Raw genomic sequence first — 24,376 nt, forward strand, 5'->3', positions numbered from 1 at the left:
GTTTACGTTCATCTTTATTTAGATTTTTTTATTACAGATTCATCTTTGCATATTTTAAATTCTCATATTAAATTCTTCATTTTTTCTCCATTAAACTGTGTTAATATTTCAGCTGCTGGGTTCAGAGCCGGCCCAAGGCATGAGCAAACTCAGCAGCTCCGTCTGACCTCCCAGACCTGCAGGCTCTTTACATCTTAATTTATAAATCTAGAATTTTAAAATCTGTAGGATGTCGTTAAATTTGATTTAATGGTTTTAACAGAGATAACTCAAAACATTTAATTGGTTAACATTAAAATTCAAGATTTAGAGGAATAAGTTTACTTTTGTACAAGTCCAAAGAATAACCTTTGTAGTTTCATTGATGCGTTACCATGGCTACACTGAAATAACGAATGCAGCCCCAACTTTTAAAAAATGCTAATTGGTTACAAGTGATTTAACGAAGTTTGTCAAACTTATTTTAATGATGTTGGTTCAACTTGATAATCTTCTGATCGATTAAATAAATTTAAGTTGAATCAGCTGTTCTGTTTTTTCAGTGTATAATCGGATGCTTTTAATCTGTGTTTGTTTATAAATGCATCTAATGAAATAATAACCAATAATCACTTTTAAACTCGGATAATTAATCTCCCAGATTAAACTGATTATAAACGGTGAAGCTGCAGCTCCAAACAGGAAGTGAGCTGAAGTCACTTCCTGCCTCAGGTTTTGGTTAATGAGCCTTTCAGGAGAAATCCAGTGAACTCATCCTGCAGTTCATCCATGACTCACCAGTTTCTACTGGCCTCAGAACCAGAGCCAGGCAGCTCGGTTCTGGAGCCAACAGAACCGTCTCTCTTCACATCACAGTCATTACATAAATGAGGCGGCAGATGGATCCGATGAGCTGGAAACCAGCATGTGACCCGGCTGTGGGTGGGACCAGAACCGGGGCCAGAACCGGGGCCAGAGCCGGGGCCGTTCTGCACGTAGGCCCGTTCACATGGCCGGACTCCAGCAGCGGCCCGTTTGATCAGCCTGACCCACATCACATGGCCCGACTGCCAGCTGGACCCGACAGAACCCAGACTGGGTCACATGACCTCAGCATTTAAATCGGGGAAACGATTCATGGTTTACGGTCAGGATGGAAAAACCTCTGAGCTGCAGACGGAGGATCGTTACGGAGAAATGAAAAGTTGTTCCAGTCTGAAGTGGATCATGGAGGAAACTTTCCTTCAGCTCCAGTCAGAACAGGAAACCCAAAAACCCTGAAGTGACCTTCAGTCTGAACTTTGACCTTCCAGCCGCTCTCTGTCTGATGTCCTTTAATCATTTCTTAGGTTTTCATCAGAACCTGTCCACTCACTGATCAGAAAGCAAAGAAAATAACAACAGTTAAAGAATTGAAATGTTACAAACTTCCAGGCTGAACTCTGGTGGTGATGTTGTCACAAAATCCATATTTTAGTTTCACTCTGGGATTTTATAGCCGTTTCATGATGATATTTATATTTATTCTGTAAATTTGACATTTGATTTTAATTTCTATTGTGTAAAACTTGAGCCAAACCAAACATGACTTTTGCTGGAAGAGGATTTCTGATCGACAAGAAAAAGTCCAGCAGTTTAATCTGAGACTAAAATTTAAGTTGAAAAATAAAAAAAATGTTTTGTGAATCTTTGGAAAATCAGATAAACTGTAAAATCTGTTTCAGGACGTGTTGGCGGTTTTAATTCCACTGATCTGATGAATGTTTGACTGATGCTGTCTGAAAATTGTCCAGCTGCTCCATCAGAGCCGCCAGGCGGAGAGTCTGACAGGATCAGCGTTCGATTATCTGTTCCCTGATCGATCAGAACCTCGCTTTGGGTTCAGGCTGGTTGGAATTCTGGTCTTTGTCTTTATCCGGTTTCATTTTGCTGTCTGCACATGTTCAGCCTCTCCTGTGGCTCTGGGAGGCGTCTGCAGGTGATTCTCAGGTAGTTTAATGTTTCAGCTGTAATAATTAGAACAATGTGATCAGTCGTCACGTTGATCCACAGCAGAATCTCTTCATGGGGAAGAAAAGCTGCTGTGGAATGTCAGAGCGGAGCCTGTTTGATCAGGCCTGGATGTGACTAACAGACCCACCATTAAAAATAATCAGCTTCCTTCATCTCTGCTTCCGTCTTTACTGGAATCCTGAAGTTAATGAGAAAAGTCTCCAAACCCCAGATGAGCCAATCAGAAGCTCAGCATTCCTTCAGCCTTCCTGGTGGTTTTCAGCTTCGCTCTCTCTTTCTGTTTGTTTCCTCTGGGCCTCAATGGTGCCTGGATCTTTCTCATCCAGATCCAGGCACCAGCTGTTCAATGCATAAATTAATTGATTACTTGATTAAATAAATACAATTAAAAATTAAGAAATTTTAATAAAAAAAAAACCTTTGGGGTTTCTACAGTCAGAGCTGAAGATGGTCTGATGACCAAACTTTGTTCAATAAACAAGAAGAAAGTTTAGGTTTTTCCAGCTCGTCCTGTCTGGATTTTTTCCTTTTGGGTGGATAAACCAGAGTGGTTCTGTGGTTCTGTGGTTCTGATGTTCAGAGGTTCTGGGTCAGATGCCTGCAGCGTTCCTTCAGGCCTCTGAAATGTTGCTCACTCCTCTTACATTGTTTCCATCTTTGGAAAATCTGCCACCTTCAAATACTTTAACCTGTTGCAGTCAGAGACCTGGAATCTCACAGCCAGGTGAGATAAAAGTGAAAGTCAGAGTGACTGGAAGCTGGTTCTGGATCGGCTGGTTCTGGATCGGCCCGTCCTGACCTGCTGCTGTCTGTGAAAGACTCCTCTCCATTTTTAGACTGAGATGTTTCCATGTTTGTGTTTCACTGATCGGAGGAGCTGTGTGTGTGTGTGTGTGTGTGTGTGTGGGTGTGGGTGTGTGTGACGACGGTCACACGCTGTAAGCTTTGTTTCCTACAGTCCTGAAATAGTTCAGATGCTTCTGATTCTTTCTGGTTACACTCAGAGTGAAAGACAAAAGAATCAGAATGACCTTTAGGTATTGAAAGCATGCAGGAAGTTTCACATCAACGCTGCATGTCATACCTGAAACTGAGGGAAGGTGGAGGTGTTTGAAAAATCCAGAGAATTTCAGCAAGAAGTGATGAAATTCCTCTCAGCTTCTTTTCCCAGCAGAAACTCTTTGAAGCTGAAAATTCAGGGAGATGAATAATGATTGTTGCTTTGTGTCTTCATGAACAGACTCGTTGGAAAACTTCCCATTAACCTGCTGTCACATTTCATTCATTTCTCTGAGAAAACTTCTGGTTTCCATCCAGAGCAGAAACGATCCAGCGACAGACAGAGAGACGACAAAGTTTAACTCTTCACTTTACAGAATTAAAGGATTTAAAAAATAAGATAAATAATTCATATTTCAGGTATAAACAGTTGAAGGTTTAGTCAACAGCAGCATAAAAGTTCAAACTGCAATTTAAAAATCATCCAACTACATGAGAATATTTTCATCATATTAGCATAAAAACATGTAATGTGAGTACAGTATATAACCATAACTTCAAACAGGAAGCTGTGTGGTTCTGGTTCTGATGTTCTGCTGGGGAAAGCGGCGGGCCCAGTCCAACATGGCCGGGTTCTGCCGGGTCTCAGATCTGCTGAACGGGTCCAGATGTTGATGTGAATTTGAGCGTCTTTAGGCCCAAACACTGAACTGATGTTTTCAGACAGGATCTGAAAAAACACTGTTGGAAAATATTTTATTTGCAATTTCCTTTATAGAAAAGAAAGTAAAGAAACCTATTAGAATCAAAAATCTTATTTGGTTTGGAAAAGTCTGAGTTTTCATTTTCAAGCCGGATCTTCCAGCCTTTGCTCTCTGGTTCTGGTTCCTTTATCCGTTTTTCATTTGGACTCGTTAAGCTGAACATGAACAGATGAAGTGAATCCAAAGTCTAATAATTATACACAACATCCAGGATGAACTGGATTCACTTCAATCATCTTTATCTTCTGTCTAATTCAGACGAAGCTCCAAATAAATGACAGAACTTTATGTTTCCAGTAAGAAGTTCTGGTTCTGGTGGATCCACTAAAAATAAACCTGACAGCTGAGCGGGAAAAACCCAGAGAAGAAACAAAGCAAACGGCTCTTTATTATTATCTATTAAATCAATCAAACTGAAGGAAGGAGTTAGAGATTTTATCACTAACTTTCCGCTGCAGAACAAGACGAGCTGGTCAGAACCGGCTGACAGAACCGGGTCTCCTCCTGGATTCCCTCCCAGATCTTAGAGGAAATATCACCAAACAAAGAACCTGCTGTTGGTTCTGGCAGCTGGACTCCTGCCGACAGACAGACAGACGAGTTCAGCAGTTACTGGAAATCAGGCTAAGAAAAGACTTAGGATCAGAACTGATCAGAACCGAGATAAACAGAACCTGTAGAGCCATTAATGCTCCTCTCCAGAACTCCTTATCTACAGCAAAGAGCTGATATAAACAGATTAACGGCTGTTTACAACACTCTGAGTCTGCAGGAAAAATGAACCAATAACCTGCAAACCGGTCCTTATGGTACCGGTCTGCAGACCTGAGTCCAAACAGACTCAGGTCTGCAGTTCGAATCTATTCTGACCTTTTAAAGAAGCTTAAACACGTTGCAGTTTAAATTTTACAGTAAACTGGATTTTTAATCCTGAAAACACAGTTTGCATCAGTTAGATGATTTAAAAACTTTTCAACAAATTCGATGTTTCAACTTACAGAAACTTAGTTTTATGCTCCTGTCCAGCAGGTGGCGATCCACTAGCCTGTGAGTCCGTGTGAACACGTAAACTGATGCAGACCAAGAACCTGAACTCTGATCCACCTCCAAACCTCGGATTCAGTTCGGCTGAAGTGAACTCTGGTTTGGTTTCAAAGCATAACGGACCGGATAAAGCTCCAAAAGCAGGAAGTGGGCTACAGCACAAGGCATTCTGGGTAAAGACAACCAAAACAAATGCAGTAACACTTTCAGGAGAAATGTCTCGTGGTCTTTAGCTAAAAACAAAAGAGAAATCCTCCAAACGCTACAATCTGACGCCATGAAGAAGGAAGTTGCTCTCAGTGTCATTAGAGGTTTTAGTGTTGTTTCCTTCAGTGGTTCTTGGTGCAGCGCCCCCACAGGCCAGGAGGGGAACAGGTTGTTCAACGAGTTTGGCTGATTTGAATCATTGCAGTGAGAAAGAGCCACAGCAGCTGGAGATGGAGCAAATGTTTGATTATTGGTCTCTAATCAAAGCGAGTCTATCAGACTATCAGGTGTGAAAACATCTTTAAGCCTCCAACCTTAAAGCAGATGCGTAAAATGACAGTTATTTTATTTATACTCACTGTCACTGGCCTGAATGCAGCGGAAACTCTGACTTAAGGTCATGAAGGTCAACTGTCCGTAACCAGCATAAAAACTGGGACCTTATTGCTGCAGCTCTCTGAAAACAGACGGAGAATCATTAATAAACAAGGTGAAAGGTTGTCCTGACAACACCTGCTGCTGTTTACATCCCATAAATACTCAGAGTGACTCTGGGTCTGTTTACTGTAAAATAACTGGATTGTTGTGACTCTGACCGGCTGACAGGCTCCAGCCTGGAGGGACATCCTTTCACCAAGAACCAGAACCAGAACCAGGTTCTTTCATGTTCTGCCAGGTTTCTTCTCTATTGTTCCAGAAATTGCTCCATAATAGCAGATTTGTTTCGTTTTGGCCTCCTGCACATTCCTGCGTACGCAGAACCAGGAACGGCTCCCAGCTGACCTGGCATCCCGTCAATGGATCCGCTCAGGCGGGACGATGTCCCGACTCCACACCGCTACCAGTCCACAGCAGCAGAACTTGGCTCCCAACAGAAACTCATTAAACACCTTACAGTCAAGATGTGGAGCTGTGTTCGGCTCTGTTTCTATGGTAACCGGCTAAACGGTCCAAAAGTGTTGTGATACAGAAGGTTTTATTTGGAAGGTTTTACTGGAACCATGTGACGATGATTTGATCCTTCGGTCCAAATCGTCCTAAAACTGAACATTCTGGCCTTTAACTGGGACCTTTTGTCCACTAGGGGGCAGAACATTCTCCAGAACAAACGGGAACACAAATATTCACCTTCATCATCTGATCCAGATCAACATCATGATCCGTTTCCGTTCAGAAGAACTGATGAAAGAAACTCCAACATTCAGTCTGACTGAAAACGACTTCAGATGCTGTTTGTTCCTCCACACAGGAAATGATGCAAAACAGGAACAGGAAGTGAAAACCTGAAATTATTCATGACTGGAGGTTTGACCAACCTGAGAGAGATTAGGGAAAACTGTGAAGGTCGTGGGCCGATACCCGACCTGAGGAGAGGAGAGGCCTGCAGGTTGGGACTAAACACACTTTCATCACCAACACACACTTTCATCACCAACACACACTTTCATCACCAACACACACTTTCATCACCAACACACACTTTCATCACCAACACACACTTTTATCACCAACACACACTTTCGTCACCAACACACACTTTTCTCCTAATTCCTGGGTCAGCGGATTTCTATGAAATTATCCAATATGAAGAGGAATATTCATCAGAAATGATAATGATACAGAAATGTTTGTTTTTGGTGTTTTTAATTAAAAGCAAACAAAATATAATTTTTTCATCTTTTTATTTTTTACAAAATTCTCAAGCTTGCATGAGAATAAAAATAATTTTACAGGTTAATCAGTAAAACCCTGAGGTGTTATTGGTCTGTATTCAGGATGATGTAATCATGGTCCAGTTTAGATTTTTGATCGTTTATTTTTCTTTTTGCTGGATGCGTTGTTATTTTCAGATCGTCTTTAGAATCCATGTTAACCTGCAGAAATGAAAACTTCTGCTTCATGTTTTCCAGGTTTCCGTCCTGCGATGCAAACAGAAAAGTTTCCTCCGCTGTGAATTCACAACATCCTCCGGTTTCATAATGATTTCACAAAACCACAGCGTGGAAAATTTACAAAACTTCCCCCGGCAACATGAGGCAAGAAAATGTATTTATAGAAAATGTTAAAAAATGATTTTATTTGTTTGTTTTGAACCAAAATGTGTTTCGTCTTCATGTTTCTCATTATTTTTCATCTCTTAGAAAGTTTCAGTTATTCTGTAGTTATTATCTGACTTCTCTTCATAATGTTTAAAACTAAAAATAAAGTTTAAACTTTAAACTTTACAGCTGTTTCTGTTTATTCTCAGTTTTATCCAAAAGTTTATTTTTGTCTCATATTTCATCTTATTAAGATATTTTGTCCATGTGAGAAAAATCAGTCAGCCTCAGTTGTGCTAATAAATAAACTGAAAATGTGTCATTTTGTTTTGATGCTTTAGCATCAATATTTTAGTTCTTTTTTCCTTCTGTTTCTGATCCTTGGGAACAGAAATGATGGTTTTCTCCTTGGTTTTAACCCTCAGACCATCTGAACTTGACATTTTGACATTTTGACACTTTGACGTTGATTTGAAGGAAGTTTCCAGTTTTTAACTTGTGACCACAAACTGCTGTTTACAGTGAGCTCAACATCTGGATGACGACACTTTATTAAATGTGGTGAATATCATGTGAAGGTAAAACATATTCGATCAAAATAAAGGGAAGAAATTTGATTCTATACACAAAAGACTAGACTAACATCTGTCTTAAATATTTAGAGTAAATTAAATGGTTTAGTTGATAAAATCTTTATATTTGAATAAACCTGATGTGTGGATTTTTAGCGTTGCAGTGAGATAATGTGACCCACCCAGGATGACTCAGCTGCTGCTCCGGCTGGATTCAAGCTGCTAAACTTATGCTAATTTTTCGGTGTTTTCTCATTTGAGCAATAGCAATAGTCTGTCATCAGGGAGGAGCCTAAAGCGCGCACTGCTGCAGGAGGACGCCTTTAAAAGACAGAACCTGGAAGTTTTCCGGCAGATCTATCTGACTCCGAGCGCAAACAGAAACCCGAAACAAAGAGAACAGAAAACCGAGAGAATGTACTCCCGGTCCGACAGCGTGACCCTCACCGTTCAGGAGAGCTTCGCCTTCAGCTCCGGCATGGCGACCCGCAGCACCCAGCCGGAGGTCTTCACCTTCGAGCGGATCCCGCCTCAGGCCACCGCCGTGCGCTCCTACGTGCCAATCCGGCCCAAGAAGCGCTGCACCCGGGTCATGTACCCTGCCAAGGTCCGCATGCACCTCCCGCCGCCGGAGCGCAGCCAGGCCAAGCGCTGGCTGGTCATCCTGTGCCTGGTGGTGCTGTGGCAGATCTACACCGAGGAGCCGTGCGTCGACGTGCCGCTGAGCGCAGACGGCTCCATCAGCGACTACCAGGGCTTCAGCTTCCAGTCAGCCGAGCAGCAGGCCCGGCAGATGTCGGAGCGGAGCGCCGCGCCGATCCGCTGCGAGGAGGCCGCCCAGAAGAGCGACTCCACCGGCTTCCAGCAGAGCGCAGGGAAGGGCATGGTGGCCCTGCTGGTCTACCACACTCTGGGCAACGACAACTAAGTGCCCCGGACTGGTTCCGCTACACAGCCCGAATCTGGCTGATGGGATGAAAAACTGAGCCGAACTGGGGGAGATCCTCCGGAGAGACGCGGTGCGCCCTGCGCGGCGCGGCCGGGCAGGAGGCTCCGAGCGCCGGATCCACCCAGCCAGCAGACTCCCGCACTGCAGGGGGGATGAAGCGTCTGGGCAGAGACAGAATCTGGGAGAATGACAGAACTGTGAACACTAAGAAGAAAACAGAAACTTGAACTCCAGAAAACTTGAACTGAATCAGTGACTTCTGCACAGACTGGCTGCACTGAGCCACAAATCAAACGTTTCTACATGCGAACATGCCTGAACCTGACATTCCTACTGATGTTAACATTGTTTTTGTATAGATGTCTTATTTGGCTATTTATTTTATTTGCTATTTATTATTTTTGTAATAAAAATCTTGAAATGAACTTCCAGTTTTCTGCCTCTTTACTAAAGTTTTTGGGTTTTTTCATCTTTAAAATCAGATCTAGAATCAAATAAAACATTAAACATCAACAGATGAATCTATGAATTAATAAGATTACATTTAAAGGAACAGTGCACAATAATGAACACTTAGTTACTATGCCTGTTTCCATCTGCAGTTCCTGAAACATTGATGGTATAAAAACTTTAAAAGATTTAAGTAAAAGTTAAATTACCAACAAGTAAATAATGAATCAAAATCTGAAGCTTATAAATAAAGAATGTAAAATGTAAATCTTATAAAGAGATTTTTTTCTGGTGTAGAGTAAAAATAAGACTTTTAGCTGAAATCTGAGACAGCATGAGCGGTGTGTATAAAAATCCATCTGTTATTATAAAACATAATTGATTTCAAAGGGATTCCTCCGTGATGCTGTGAAGAGGATTATTAATATTTCTAAAACAAAGCCAGCTCTGTTTGGCTCATTTTTCCTTTTCCTCTTGGGAAACTTTCCCTGCCCTGAACTCAGAGGGAAGTTCAGCTCCGTTCCTACGGGAGCCTGGAAGCTTCAAGCTGCTGCTTTGCATGATTTTCCAACACATTAAATTCCTGCAGAACTTTCCTTTTTATATTTATTGGGCCTGGCGCTCAGAGATCTGCTGAGTCAGAAGCTGCAGCTTCAGGTTGCATCACAACATCCTCTGATCCCAACGTGAGTCGTCTGAAAAACCCGCAGAGCAGAAAGTTATTCTAATGATGCTGCAGAGCAGCTCATGTCTGTAGATCATTACCTCATGGAGGGCTGCTGCTGCTGGGGAACCCTGCTGGTGTTGGTGTTGGAGGTTGCCATGGGGACGCCACTGGGTTCCAAACACGTACACCTGCACAGGTAAGACGCCAGGTATGAAGGGTGGAGGGCAGAGAGAGGAGCTGATTGGGTGATTTGAGGGAAAACACACACAAATCCAGACGTGTGTGTCACATCTGGATCTGCTGCGGGTTTGGGATTCTGGTTCTGGTTACGAATCAGTTTGGATCCAGGTTCAGCTGTTTGATATCTGACTACAGAGGAGATGATGGTCAACTCAAGGCTCCCGGCTGCAAAGCAATCCCTAGTCATCACCCCTCCACCACCGTGCTTTACAGTTAGTTCTGATCTGATCAGCTCCAGTTTGGTCTCATCCTCCCACAGAACTAAAGCCCTGACCAGTCCGCTTTAATCCAGCTCCAGTTTGTTTTTGGAGATGTGAATGTGAAATCAAACTCAATGCGGAACAAAAAATGTCAAACCCTGAAACCTGAATCGCTCTGGTCCAAACCTCCGTCTCTGTTTGGGTGAAGTGAACTCTGGTCCCGTTTGAATTCATATGTGAACGCCAAGCGGATCGGAAACCGCTCCAAAAACAGGAAGTGTACTACAGCGCAGGGCATTCTGGGTAAATACAGCTAAAACAAACGTGCTAGCGCTAGGCTAGCACGTTTGTTTTTTCTACAAAAGAGAAATCCTCCAACCGCTAAATTCTCTGTTTTGTTTCCATTTGGTGAAGAAGGAAGTTGTGTTCAGTATCTTCTTCAGAGGTTTTCCTGTCATTTTTTCAGGTGTTCCTGGTGCAGCGCCCCCTCAGGTGAGGAGGGGAACAGGTTGGTTTGACTCAGAGCAGCTGATTTAGTTCTGGTCTCTAATCAAAGTTAATCTGCTGGAATATCAGGTCTGAAACAGCCTTAATGTTTTATTCAAGAAAATACATTTTCTCCTTCAACCCTTCCAAACAGTTACTCTGGGTCAGTGCCATGACCTTTAACCTTCTAACTGAGGCCTGTAGCATCTGAGGTGGAGCTCTTGAGTTTCTGCTAATTTCTCTGAACTCTGACCTTTGTTCAGATGACCTCACAGCTGACCGGTCTACAGAGGAGATGATGGTCAGGTCAAGGCTGGGCTGAATCTGTCTGAAGTTTCCAGTCCTGGAAAACGGACATGTTTTCCTGCTGGGAACGTTTTCCTGCTGGGAACGTTTTCCTGCTGGGAACGTTTTCCTGCTGGGAACGTTTTCCTGCTGGGAACGTTTTCCTGCTGGGAATGTTTTCCTGCTGGGAACGTTTTCCTGTTGGGAACGTTTTCCTGTTGGGAACGTTTTCCTGTTGGGAACGTTTTCCTGCTGGGAACGTTTTCCTGCTGGGAACGTTTTCCTGCTGGGAACGTTTTCCTGCTGGGAACGTTTTCCTGCTGGGAACGTTTTCCTGCTGGGAACGTTTTCCTGCTGGGAACGTTTTCCTGCTGGGAACGTTTTCCCTCTCTGAACGGTGATGTAGTTCAGTGATGGGCAGACGTCGCTGCCTCTTGCTCCAACATGTCTGGCTGATTTCTCTCAGCTTCGTTCTGTTTGCTGTTTTTTGTTTATCTGAGCTGCTTCTTTTCTCTCTCATTTTAAATAATCCTCTCCTCTCTCTGTTTATGCTCTTTGTTTCTCTCCTCTGTCTCCCGGCCCGCTGACATAATGTCTGATCTCATATGTTAGGATGTGACGTCTGCTGAGGCCGGGTCATTTGTTTTGATTGGGTCGCCGGCTGTAATCAAAGCGGGTCGATGCGTCACGCCTGCGTTTATACGTCACCGCCGCCAAGATGATGATGATGATGACGGATCTTCATCCTAAGTGATTCAAAGAGAAACGTCTGAAATAATTTAGGAAATCATCTTTTCTTCTACCAAGATCCATTTTAGGAAACGGATTTTTAACAACCCAAGTGAATGTTTTTATTAATATCATAATTATTCATAAAGTTTCTCCAGCTGGTTCTCCAGGTCCAGTAAAGGTCTCAAAGTTCCTCCAATTGTTTAATTCAGCTCAGTTTCTACTTCAGCAAATGAAAAAAGAGGAAATTATTCACTTCCGAGATAAAACGAGTTTCCTGTTTTTCTGTTTCCTCTTCCAGTTCAGTCAGCTGATGAACGGATCCACCGATTTACTCTAAACCAGCAGATTCCAGCAAATCCGACACACATTAAGCTCAGCCATCTGAAGCTAGATATTCTTTAGAGAGATTGCCTTGCATCATAAATCTGAGCAGATTCAGATTCATAAATCTTAACGCTTATAGTCTGAAAACATCTTTAACTGTCAGGCGTGTTTCTGTTGGATCCACAAAGAAACAAACCGTCCAGAAGGAGAAAAGTTTGAGTCTGCAGGAGGAAACAGAGAGGAAGAGTGAAAGGGTTAAACCTGAAAATAATCCAGGTGTGAATGAGAAGGAACAAAGATGGAGCGTTCCTTCTCAGGAACCGTTCAGGTGAGAGAAGCAGGAATGTGACTGAACCGGCTGAGGATGGAGGACGTGACGGATGTTCAGGGAGGAAACTGTGAAACCATAAAACAATAAGTTGGTTATTTAAACTTTACATCAGTCAATAAATTGCATGAATTGTTTTTCTGAACCAGGAAACTGAGAGAGAATTTGTCCAACATTGTGTCTGTTGAAGAAGCTTCTGGAACTGAATCAGTTCAAACTTTCACTTTTATTCTTAACTGCAATTCAGCTTGCAAACAAAATGTCAATAAAAATGAATCAAATCTGGGAAAGTGCTGCAGCAGCCAGGTGATCCTGACATAAAGCAGGTCTGAGCAGATCAGTGACGTTAGATTCATAAACGGACCTCAGGTCCAAAACACGCAGAAAACACAGAAACCAGAACAAGGCCTCAAATCTAAAAGCTCTTAAAGTTCTTCCATTAAAGTTCTTCTCTTATTTCAGCAGGAAGCTGGAGCTGTAAGGCCGAGTGTCAGTCAGTCCGTCAGTCCGTCAGTCAGTCAGTCAGTCAGTCAGTCAGTCAGTCAGTCAGTCAGTCAGTCAGTCAGTCAGTCAGTCAGTCAGTCAGTCAGTCAGTCAGTCAGTCAGTCAGTCTGTCCGTCAGTCAGTCAGTCAGTCAGTCAGTCCATATGGACCCGGTTCCTGCATGTTCTACGTGAGTCTCTGCTCCAGCTGAGCTGATTCAAACTGTTTCCACTGTTTCCTCAGCAGGTCAAAGTTCTGCTGAGGTTCTGCTAACGAGTCATCAGTTGATCCAGTTGTGTTGAACCAGAACCGAAGCATGCAGGATCCGGGCCCTGCATGACTGACTGGACACCGCAGCTTTAAGGGAACCGTTGTTCTCTGTGGATTTTTCTGGAAACACCGAACACGATTCTGTCCGAGTTCTGACGTTTACTGGACTCAGTTTAACACATCGGCTCCAAATGTCCCACCGGAGCTCAAACTGTTCGGACCGGAGGCGGAGCCTCAGCGGGTTCAGAGATGCTGATGTCATCACAGCAGAAGGTCAGGCAGTGAAAGGCATCATGGGGGGGCGGTTCTGTCAGGGTCAGGTTTTGTTTGGGTCTGTTGATCCTGGTCTGATCAGCAGCAGTTTATCTAAAGATCAACTTCCTGCTGTTTACACAGAAACGGGACGGAGGTGAAAGGTCAACCTGAGCAGAAGCAGAAGCTGGTTCTTGTTGGACGGGTTCTGACTTCTCTCTGTTTCTACTGTAAATCTGGATCAGGAGGTTTTCAGGTTTCATCGTTTCATCTGGATGTCGATACTGGAATTTAATATTTACACCAACTTGTTAAAATAAACATTAATGTGTCGATGTTTGCATATTAATGTTGATTTTTTTCTGTATTTACTGTCTGCTCAGCTCTATGCAGCGACATTAATCTGACCTTTGACCTTTATCAGGAAGACAAGACCTTCTTTTGCAGCTTGATTTGATAAAAACGTGCGCTGGTCCTTTCTTATCCAAACATCTGCTGATGTAACGTCTCGGCCCGATTCAGAGGTCAGACAGATTTTTCCTGGAAGTTTCTCTGCAGACCCGACAGGAATCCACATCCAGGAACTCGCAGAGATTAAAACATCTAAACTCCCAGAGATTAAAACATCTAAACTATGAAAACGTTTCAGTGAAATTCCTCCAGCAGATGGTCGGGGAGCGGGCCGGCAGGCCAGGTTCTGCAGGAACTGAATGGTCTGATTATTTCAGATAACAGAAACTGTTTTAGCTAACCGCTAAACGTGAAGGTCCACCTGAGGCGGGTTCTGTTAGGAATCCTGGTCTGAGCTGCAGTGGGAGTGAAGCGGATCGAAGCTTCTCCTCCTTCCAGAACCAAACCCTGCGGTTCCGTGTTCCAGCGGCATGCAGCAACATGTCGGCGAGGCGTTAGCGCTGCCGGTTTCATCCAGTCACTCTGGGGTGGAAAAGTACCTGGCGCCATGTTCATTACAGGTAAACATGTAAAAACCAAACCGGATCCAGAACCACACTGGTTCTGTTCTGTAAAGGAGAGCAGAAAATATCCAGCTCAGTAACTCGGTCAGAACCAGAACCAACCTGTGAGGTTCAGAGAAACAAAACAAACCCGGTCAGCCTCTCTGAGGTTCTACAGAGTTAGAAATGATTCTGCCGTCCTGATGGACAGAATCAGTGGATTTGGTTCTGATCCAATCTGAAGTTTCAATTCTGGAATCCTGCAAGTCAGAGAAATCCACTGGGTTAATAAAATAAAATAAAATAAAATAAAATAAAATAAAATAAAATAAAATAAAATAAAATAAATATCCTTTTCTGTCCCACAGCAGTAAAGTGACATTAAGGCATTTAGGTTTACAAAAGATAAAAGTACTAAAAATATATTTAAAAGAATAAGAAATAAACAATTGTAATATAAAGTACTTTAAAATATACTCCGATTCAAAAGACTGTGGAACTGAGTTAAATAATTTGTTTAAAATGTGTAAACTGTCCAAGTGTTTTTCAAAAACAGACAATTTAACATGTATAAAATTAAAATTGTGCAAACACCAGAAAATATTATTTAAAATGAGTGAAGCTGTTTAAATACCAGCTGGGATGTAAAGACTTGATTCTGCTGACGGGTCCAGAGCCTAATGGCTGCTGGCAGGAAGGATCTGTGATGACGCTCCGTGATGCACCGAGGATGCAGCGGTTTTTCTCTGACGGAGCTCTGCAGCGTCGTCACAGTGACCAAACCTGACGCTGCAAACACACAGATGCATAAACCGTCCAGATGAGGAGTGAATCGGGTCAGGCTGAGAAACTCACACCTCTACAACAGACCAGTGAAGACAGATTGTTGTGCTTCTATTTTAAGATTGTTGTGTTTCTATTTTAAGATTGTTGTGCTTCTATTTTAAGGTGGCGCGTAGCTAATTTTATCTGCTGGTTGTTCCAGGAAGCTGCAGGTAAAAACACTTCCAAGGTTCTCATAATGTCAGTGAGCAGCCAAGTCGTCTTCATTATCAGAGACTCTGAGAATCAACCCTAAACTTCTGTTAACGTTTCTCAGCCTCCACCACAAAACCGCGTTTAAATAAACTGATATTTACATCATCTGAGTACGTGTTGCTTTTTATTACCGCAGTGCTGGTAAACAGCTGGTCTGTGATAAACTGACCCACATTTTTAGTTTCATACAAATGTTGAACTTTATTTACAGACAAAAGTCTGGAAACAAAACCAAGTTAATAAACCGAGAGGCCTGTGAAATATGTCTAATTATGATATTTAGCTTTGATGCTCCAGATTAAATCTCTGTCATTTTTCCCTGGACAACAGATCTGTTGACCTAAGGGAGAAAAGCTTCGGCTCACACAGTGACCTTCCACCTGTTCAGGTTGATGGTTCCCAGTCTGGATTTCTGGAGTTCAGGAGCATCAGAAGCTGCTTCATAACGGTTCAGGACTGGATTAACTGATGACGTCATCCTGTATTAGCACAGCTCTGTGTGTCAGTGGCAGGAAACACCTGAGATGTTGTTTCTGTTGATCTTCATCTCAAAATGAATCATTTAAACTGTGGAACCTCCTACCAAAAAGTTTTAGGCTGATTAAAAAAGACGTCACTTCTGCATAAAACGTTGAAGATTCCCATAAACATGAACGTAACACCGCCTGGAAAACGATTCAGTTTCAATGCTGCTAACTGAAACTAACGAGTTAGCAGTTAGCAGTTAGCAGTTAGCAGTTAGCAGCACTGAGTGCTAAGTGAAACAGTTTGGTAGAAACTCAGAGATCCTGTTGGTCCTTCAGACTGACACCATTCATCAGGTCTGAGCTGTGAACCTGAACTCATCACCAACAGTTTGTTGTGTTGAACATCAGTGAATATTTAATATTTCTCTGACTTCATATCTGCGTTTCTAACCACACTGATAAGGAAACCCACCGTCTGCTGTCAGCTTTGCTTCATCTCCTTTCCCAAAGTTTTACTAATATTGATGCTTTCCAGCTGATAATTGATGTTGTTCTAGTAAATGTGTTAATTATGGAGGCAAACATGGAATAAATGTTTGAGACGTTTGATCTTTGAGCGGAGCAGCGTGAAGTTTTAAGCGGGAGGTTTTCTCAGGTGTTTCCAGGTGAGTGTGATCCGTCCTCCTGCTGCTCCTCACAGGATCTGGATCAGACTGGATTTCCTGCTGACATCATTCAGCTTCAGGCGCTTCCTCTCAGGAGGTTTCTGTTTTCAAGCTCAAATTAAATCAACGACGATTCTAAGAAATTCTGAAAACTAGAAAGTACCAGGAATCATTTGGAATAATAATAAAAAGCTGAATGAGGGTGTTTACCTGACAGGAGCAGCAGCAGAAGACGATGAAGCTGATGTTCAGGACGGTTCGGACCGGTTGGGTCGTTTGGGTTTCATTTTGATTTAACTTCATAACAGTGATGAAGTTTCCATTTCTGATATTTTATAAAAAAAAAGAAGCATATCTTTGTCCCACAATATGAAAAACACTCAGATACTCCATGTTTAGCTTTTTAAAATGTTGAGATTTATTAACACAGATTTTGGTTTTAGGTTGAAACACAAAGATAAAAAGTAACTAGGAATGAAAAGGCTGAACATGTTATTGTGTATTCAGGTATTTTTTTATATTTATTAAAAACAGTTTTATAAAAGTGATTAAATGCTTTAGGTCTAAATGGGTTTATGTCATAAATCAATCTGCTTTTTCCCAAGGAATAAGAGTGGAGTGGTTCCTAAAACTCAGCTAAAACTTTAAAAAGCAAAAATAATTATAGATTTGCTAAAAGTTCTGACTTCAGGGGAAATTTACCTTTTATTTATGTCTGCTGATTAAACCTCCATCATTACAGTCCAATAATAAACGTCCCATCATTATAAATCATCAGATTACATAAATAAATGTCGATCTGTAGATGCTCTGCAGACGGATTCAGAGTTTTATCTGACAATAATGTTCAGGTTTGTGTCTGCAGCAGGATGAGCTCATCTTTAATGTGACCTTTTAGGGACGCTCTCTGTTCCCTGCTTGTTTTAATGGACCGTCTGACTCAGCTCATCGTCCCGGTGACACCTTCGGGTCAGAACCGGCCCTGCTCTCAACGTCTCGGGTTAGGGTTCTGAGGCCTGGAAGGAAAACTGGGAATGTTTGAGTGAGAATCTCCCGGTTCAGAGGGGATGAGCTCATGGCCGCCGTCCTCCCACACATCGCATGCGAGCTCTTTAAACAGGCCAGCAGCCTCTCCAAACACTGCAGGAGCTTCATCTGCCTGTAAACAGCAACACGCCTCCGGAAGCTGAGCGGGAATTTTTTTCAAGGATCCTTGAATGACTTTTCCTTGAAGTGTGAAGATCCTGCTTTTCTCCGTAGCAGACTCAGGTTGAGACCTGTTGAGGTAGAAACCTGGAGGTGAGGTCAGGTCAGGAATCTGCTGACTCAACATTACAAAGCTGCTTACAGAGGGAGATGTAACTGCACAGGTTTTTATTGTACCATAAATAAAACAACAGTTTATTTATTACATTTTCTCCTGCAGGATAACAGAGTAAACATCCAACCTTTGTGATCCGGGTTCGTAACACCAAGTCATCGTTTTGGAGAGAAGTTTTTCTCCTTCAACTCATCCAGACCAACAGTGAACTCCTTCTAGTCTCAACTCAGGATTCATAGTTTATTCAAATTATTTGAGGATTATTTGCCTATTCTGATATTTTTCTGTAGAATATGTCCTGCTGAGATTTTATTCTTCCTGTCAGTATATTAAATGTTTATGTTATGATGTGCAGTAGAAGTTGGTCAAAGGGTTTGGTTGGTTTGACTGCAGCTGCCATGTTGGTCACTAATCATTCGAACTCTTCTAGATTATCAGATGGGAAAACTGGTGAAATAACAAAAATATCAAAACTATAAACCCAGACAAAATAAAACAACCCAAAATCCTGACAGTTTAACTCGACAGCTGGAGCCTGAAGAGTTGGAGAGGGAACATTTTGGAACGTTTTGGAATGTTTTGGAACATTTTGGAACATTTTGGAATGTTTTGGAACGTTTTGGAACATTTTGGAACGTTTTGGAATGTTTTGGAATGTTTTGGAACGTTTTGGAACATTTTGGAACGTTTTGGAACGGTTTTGAACATTTTGGAACGGTTTGGGAAAATGTTCTTTGTCCCTTTCCTGAGCATTAAACTCTCTGACTTTGGAGTTAAGTAAGAAATTCACTCCTGGGAAAATTGGTATCTGATTTTTTATTTCTAACTCTAAAATCATTTTTCTCTCTGGTAAATGATGAACTTCAGTTCCTCTTAGACCGACAGGCAGCAGTGATCATTGATTCTCTTAGATTGTTGCTGATATTTTTCCTTTTTGTGTGAAAATGAACCTGGATTCTCTACATCAACAAATTCCTGCTTTTCTTTTGCTTGTTTTGTTTATGGTACCGTACTCACACTGATGATAAATGATCAGTTATTACAAAAATCTTTCCATGTTTTTTATCATCAAACAAAATAAGACAAGATTAGTCAAGATTTGAACAAGCAGTTAATTGGGAATAAAGTCCTTAAAGATGGGAGAAGAAAAAAAGTAAGAAAGTTTTGGTTGTTGCATAATCATTGACTCCGCCCCTTTTCCTCTGAGTCACTGCAGGCAGGAAGCATGAGAAACCGTCCAGCTCTGACAGGGCGAGTGAGCGAAGGGAGATGAAACCTGAGAGGGCCGGGGGGCCGGGGGGCTGGAGGGCCGGGGGGCTGGAGGGCTGGGGGGCCGGGGGCCCGGGGCCTGGGGGGCCAGAGGGCCGGGCGGCCGGGGGCCCGGGGGTCTAGGGGTCCGGGGGGTCCGGGGGGCCCGGGGGGCCAGAGGGCCGGAGGAAAAGGGAGGTTTTCTTCTGTTTCAGAGAGGAAGCTGAACGTAGAAGCTTTCACTCAGTGACATATAAATCACAGTGAAATGAAAATCCATCACATTTCAACATTAACAGCTTAAAAATTCCCAGTTCCTGGGTGAAAAGGAGAAACAGTCGGACCGGACTGGTTTAAAACATCGTGTCTCGTCTTAATGTGACCTCTGCTGAGAGGGGCAGAAACATGATCATGTTTTCAACAATTCATTAACTCCTGACTCTGGTTGGGAAACCCAGAGCATGAAAGAACAGCTGCATTATGGGAAAACTTCTCACTGGTGAAGCACGAATCTGAACCGTGCGGCAGACTCTTATCACATGTCTAAAAGCTGCTGAAGATTTACTGAGGGTCAAACATGTGACCTTTCTCCCTGTAAAGAAACTCCTAAGGTAACTTTGTAAAATTGGTTTTATGGCAAAAGTTCAGATTTTGGCTAAAAACAGAAACAATTCTCTCATATTTATGCACTAATGTGTAAAACTTCATGTTAGGACACACATTTTGGTTTCCTCAAAGTTTAATTCTGCAGATGTTTCTAAATTTTAAAGACTTGTCCGATGAAAATCCTTCTAATGTCTGGATGAGTTATTTTTAACATCCTTCAAACCTTCAGGAGGATAAAAATATTTGAGGTATTTGTGTTGGAGTCGACGCCCAGAGGCCGGGCCAGGTGGAGCCCTTCACTCATCCTGATCTAAACCTTTGTTCAAATGTGAGCGCTTTCCCACGATGCAACACAGCAACACACAAACCGCAGCCAATCAGGAGGGAGGACGCCTTCTGCATTCATTCACACAGAAACAGAAACAAACATACCTGCGGCATGAATGGAGGATGTAGTACATACCGTACAACAAAAGACACGCTGATGTCATGCAGAGCAACAAGCAGCAGGTCCAACAGGACGACGGCAGAGGAGTGGATTCTTTTTACAACCCCGAAACAAAATCACATAAAATAATTCATCTACGTACATCAAGTTAAAGGACACATTATCTCAGTTCTTTGTTTTGTGTTTTTTAATTTCAGATCAACTATTGCTGGACATGACAACCAGCATGAAGACATTCTCTAAACAATTTAAATATTATTTCCACTACATAATCTTTATTTTTGTGTCTCATATCTTTGAACAGATCTTTAGTAGGTTTACACCAAACACAACGTTATCATAATCTTTAACCTGAAGGTGTGAAAACCAGAAATAAACTCTGACATCATCAGCTAAACATGTTTTAGTGTTACTTTGCTGTTTCAAGTCTCTTTGTAAGTAATTATCATTTTTAATATTTAACAGGTATTTCTACTAACAGAGATAATAAAATGTGTTGAATTCTGTTAAACATATTAATAGGAGCTTCAGTCGTTACAAGGAAATTTATAAGAATGAAAAATAATCAGACAATAAACAGAAAGATCTACGTTTGAAAATCTAAATATTTAAAAAATGAATCCTCTCAGTCAAACCAAAGGGAAAATTATAAAGACTGAATAACCTGGAATAGTTTGACCTGCTGGAAATGTCCTGAGGCCGAAGGGAAACCAGGCAGGAGATGAAACTTTCAAACATTTAGAAAAACGCTGAGCAGGAACTGAACTGAAGATCTGAGCTTTAGTTAGTCAGGTTTACTGTTTACTAAACCAACATGGGTTTATGGCCAACTGTAAACTAGATTAGAGGTAAGTCAGATAAATAAGGTTGACTAGCTAATCTTTGGGTTTGTTGAATCAAAATGTTTTATCTAAACAAACTGTAGTTAGATAAACCAAAACCAACTGAGTTTTCTAACACAGAGCTATCTGAGATAGATGGGATTTTTATCAGTTAGTGCTTTGAAAAGGTAATTTAACTGAAACTGAGTTAATTTTGGTTTAGTACTGGGATCATTTAGATCATTTGGTTTAGTTGGTTCTGTTCTAAAGTTAATATAGATTTGGTTTAAAACAGAGAAATGAGCTAAACCACAACTAACTTCTTGTTTATTGATTTTTATATTTTATTGTCTAATTTTTTAACATTTTTATTTTACCTGGTTAAATAAATTATTAAAATACATAAAATTCAAATGTATAAAATCCAGTCAGATTCGACCCAAACTACAGAAACTAACAGAGCAGTTAGTGAGGAAAAACTCAGCAGTATTAAGAGTTTACCAGGGTGACAGATCCGATGACAGAGTGTGAATAAATTTGAACTATGACCTCGAGAGTTTCCATGTCGACAAACACAACATCAGTTTAAAGGTGTCAGCCTGAGGTTTGGCCTGTAAACTGTACCAGATAGAAACAGCAGCTAACCGTTACAAACAGCCACACCAACAGAAACTGAGTCATTTAGGTCTATAGAAACACACCCTGAACACACAAAGAGTTACTTTAATCAGATGAAAGGTGAACCTCCGGTGATGAAACGTTTGGTAACGGAGATGAGTGACAAACTGCCGGTCTTTTACTTCCTTCCCTTTTTATTACTTCAGCATCCGTTTACTCAACTTCTTCAGCAGAACCATAAAATCCCCAAAGTTTTCCAATTTAACTTCACTGTCATGTTTAAGGTGAGTTTTACATCACTGACTGGTAAATAATCCAGGAATAGATATCTGTTTCTATTTATTCCCCATGTCTTTTATTAACTAACGATTTCTTTCTTCATCTGACGTGTTTCTAACATAAAAACTGTTAATTTTACGAGCAGCTGTTCATTGTTTTTCTCTATGAAGGAATGTTGCTTCAGAGGTTTTTCTATCAGTTTCCGTGTCAGAAAACATTTCATGTTGTAGTTGTCCTGATAAATTGGCTCCAGTCTCATGAAACTGGCCCTCAGCTCAGAGACAACCTGCCGTAAACCCGGAGAGGAACGGCAGGAATGTTGGCACAGTCTGAGAAACAGTTCATCGTGTGGCGCAACAGAAACTCACGCCCCGATTTTCACTCTGGGCTTTTAAAAGTCAGGATGAAACATGAAGCTGGATTTGATTTCACCGCTGAGCCTGCAGCGACACAAACCAGCTCTGTGGAAAATTACAGGCAAGAAGTTACAAAGTTTAAAACAACAACTGACAGGGAACCTCAATCCAGACTTTTTAATTCAAATGTATCTCAAGTGATGAGAATAATTCTTAGATTTGGTTGTGATAAGTAATAAATTGGCTTTTTCTTAATAAATTATAACCTACAGATCGTAGATGTTTTCACTAAAACATCCATTAAAACTGAAAAGGGATGAAATCAGTAATTCAGACCCATAACAAGGTCTGAATAACCTTAACGATTCCACATGGAACCGCTAGGGGGCGTCTGTCACATTGGTGGCGTAGAGAAGGTTCTGCACATAGAAGAAGAATTAAACTTCCTGTTAGGCGCCAACAGAAGCTCAACATTGTCTCATGTTTTCTGCATCACACGTCAGTAAAAATGTATTTTGATGCGAATATAATATTTACCTTCTAGAGTCCAAAAGGTTATTAAATCAGAAGTGAACTAGTGAGTCACGTTATGCAGTTTGTGATTAACGCCGAGTAGAAAACATATTTCTGGAGGCTAATTAATGCTAATGCTAACCTGTTTACTGCTGGTTCACTTTGAACTTGTTGTATTTTAAACTTTTTGAAACGGTTCTCACAGAAAAATCTCTTTATATTTAGAATTGATATTTTTATGTATTATTGCTAAAACCTGAGAAACCATATTGTCATGATGACATCACAGCATTAAAGGAGCATTACACCTTTTCAGTTTTTAGTGTTTTCACGTAAGAGAATAAAAAACTGTAATTGTGTTAAAATAATGGAGAGTTAAAAACTAAAATATTAAAATACATTTTATTTGTACAGAATAAAAATTGTAAAAGCTATTAAAGTAGTTAAAAGCAAATTTATATTTTTATTTTGATAGAAATACAAAAGTCTCAGAAAAAGGGAAAAGCTATTTGAATTAAAGCACTAACTAAAAAACTAACACAGTTTAGAGAATCAGAATCCATCTGTGAACAGATTTAGTCAATTCATAAAATAACATTTCACAAAAAATAAAGGGATAAGTTTTTTAGTGGGAATCAAACGTGTGAACGTTTGGGTTGGTGTTTCTCCAGCAAGTGAATCTGTCTGCACTGAGAGTCACGTTTCATAACGACGGCGTCCAACTGGAGTTTCCCGCCTGCTGCAGGTTTAGAGGCAGAGAAAAAGAAAAAGTGTTGATGGAGGAAGGTTTGTTTAATCCAGGCTGCAGAGTCAGAGGCCTGGTTTATGTTCACAGCTCAGTGAATCACTGAGCTCTGAATAAACACGTCTCCCTGCAGCTCTTCCTGACTCTACTGCTGTTTTTATCCCAGTTTACAGTCCGGACCCATCACAGGGTTGGACCCGTTAGAGAGGCTTAATGGACTGGGATCTGTGGGAGACCCGGTTTGTGTGGGCGAGGAGATGTAAGCCGAACCGTCCGCTTCGTTGTTAGGAGTTACTTCCTGTTCATTAATCTCACTTCAGGTCCATCAGTTTTAACACGTGCTCAGAAATAATGGCTTTAAATTATTTCTGTTACTGGTTTTTGTTACGTCAGGATTAATTTTGTAAGTACAGCATTAAAGTACCTTCATCAATAATTCAGATGAACTAGTGGAGTAATTTATTCTGTTTGATTTACCACAGAAAGGCCACAATCAGTGACTTTGTGTACATGTTTTATTTTATCATCAATTATTCCACTAAGAGTTTTAACCTTTTATCTGCTTTCATCTCTGACTCAGTATTTAAGGTTTCTGTTGAATTATCTGTTTTGGTTTAAAGGTGATGTTATCTCTTTTCACTTTGCTTCATTCAGTTCAGAGTAAAACATTTTGAACTTCCTTGTGTTATAAAACCTGTTAACCCAAACGTTCATCCTCTTTTACAGCTTTACTTCCCTTTTACCTTTTAAAAGTTTTCAACCCGACCGCATAAATAAAAACTGCAGGTCGGATTCAATTAACATTTTTAATCATGTTAATTGCAGGGTCCTTCATAATTAATCACAATTTTTCATCGAGATGCTATTTTAGGCTTGAATATCTCTGCTAATAAGCTAACTCATTTTAATACAACAGCAGTTTCCAGCGTCCAATCAGATCGATTAGAAGCAGAAATGAACTCCCATTGGGAGCTGATGTTAGCGCTGATGTTAGCGTTGATGCTAGCGCTGATGT

At 41.2% G+C, this 24,376-nt stretch overlaps 1 long non-coding RNA gene across 2 annotated transcripts; it reads right to left on the reverse strand.

The window, feature by feature from the left end:
• Nucleotides 1-6,434, reverse strand: LOC116729242 (uncharacterized). Of its 2 annotated transcripts, XR_004341117.1 has the most exons (4): nucleotides 5,366-6,434; nucleotides 4,754-5,230; nucleotides 2,120-4,333; nucleotides 1-1,985 (listed from the first exon to the last, which is right to left on the reverse strand). It is a non-coding gene; the product is annotated as an uncharacterized LOC116729242 (long non-coding RNA). The 2 variants fall into 2 exon arrangements; XR_004341116.1 differs by having other exon boundaries at nucleotides 4,754-6,434.
• Between the last annotated feature and the right edge of the window lie 17,942 nt (nucleotides 6,435-24,376).

The sequence above is a fragment of the Xiphophorus hellerii genome, chromosome 12 (assembly GCF_003331165.1).
Source record: "Xiphophorus hellerii strain 12219 chromosome 12, Xiphophorus_hellerii-4.1, whole genome shotgun sequence".
Classification (NCBI taxonomy): Eukaryota; Metazoa; Chordata; class Actinopteri; order Cyprinodontiformes; family Poeciliidae; genus Xiphophorus; species Xiphophorus hellerii.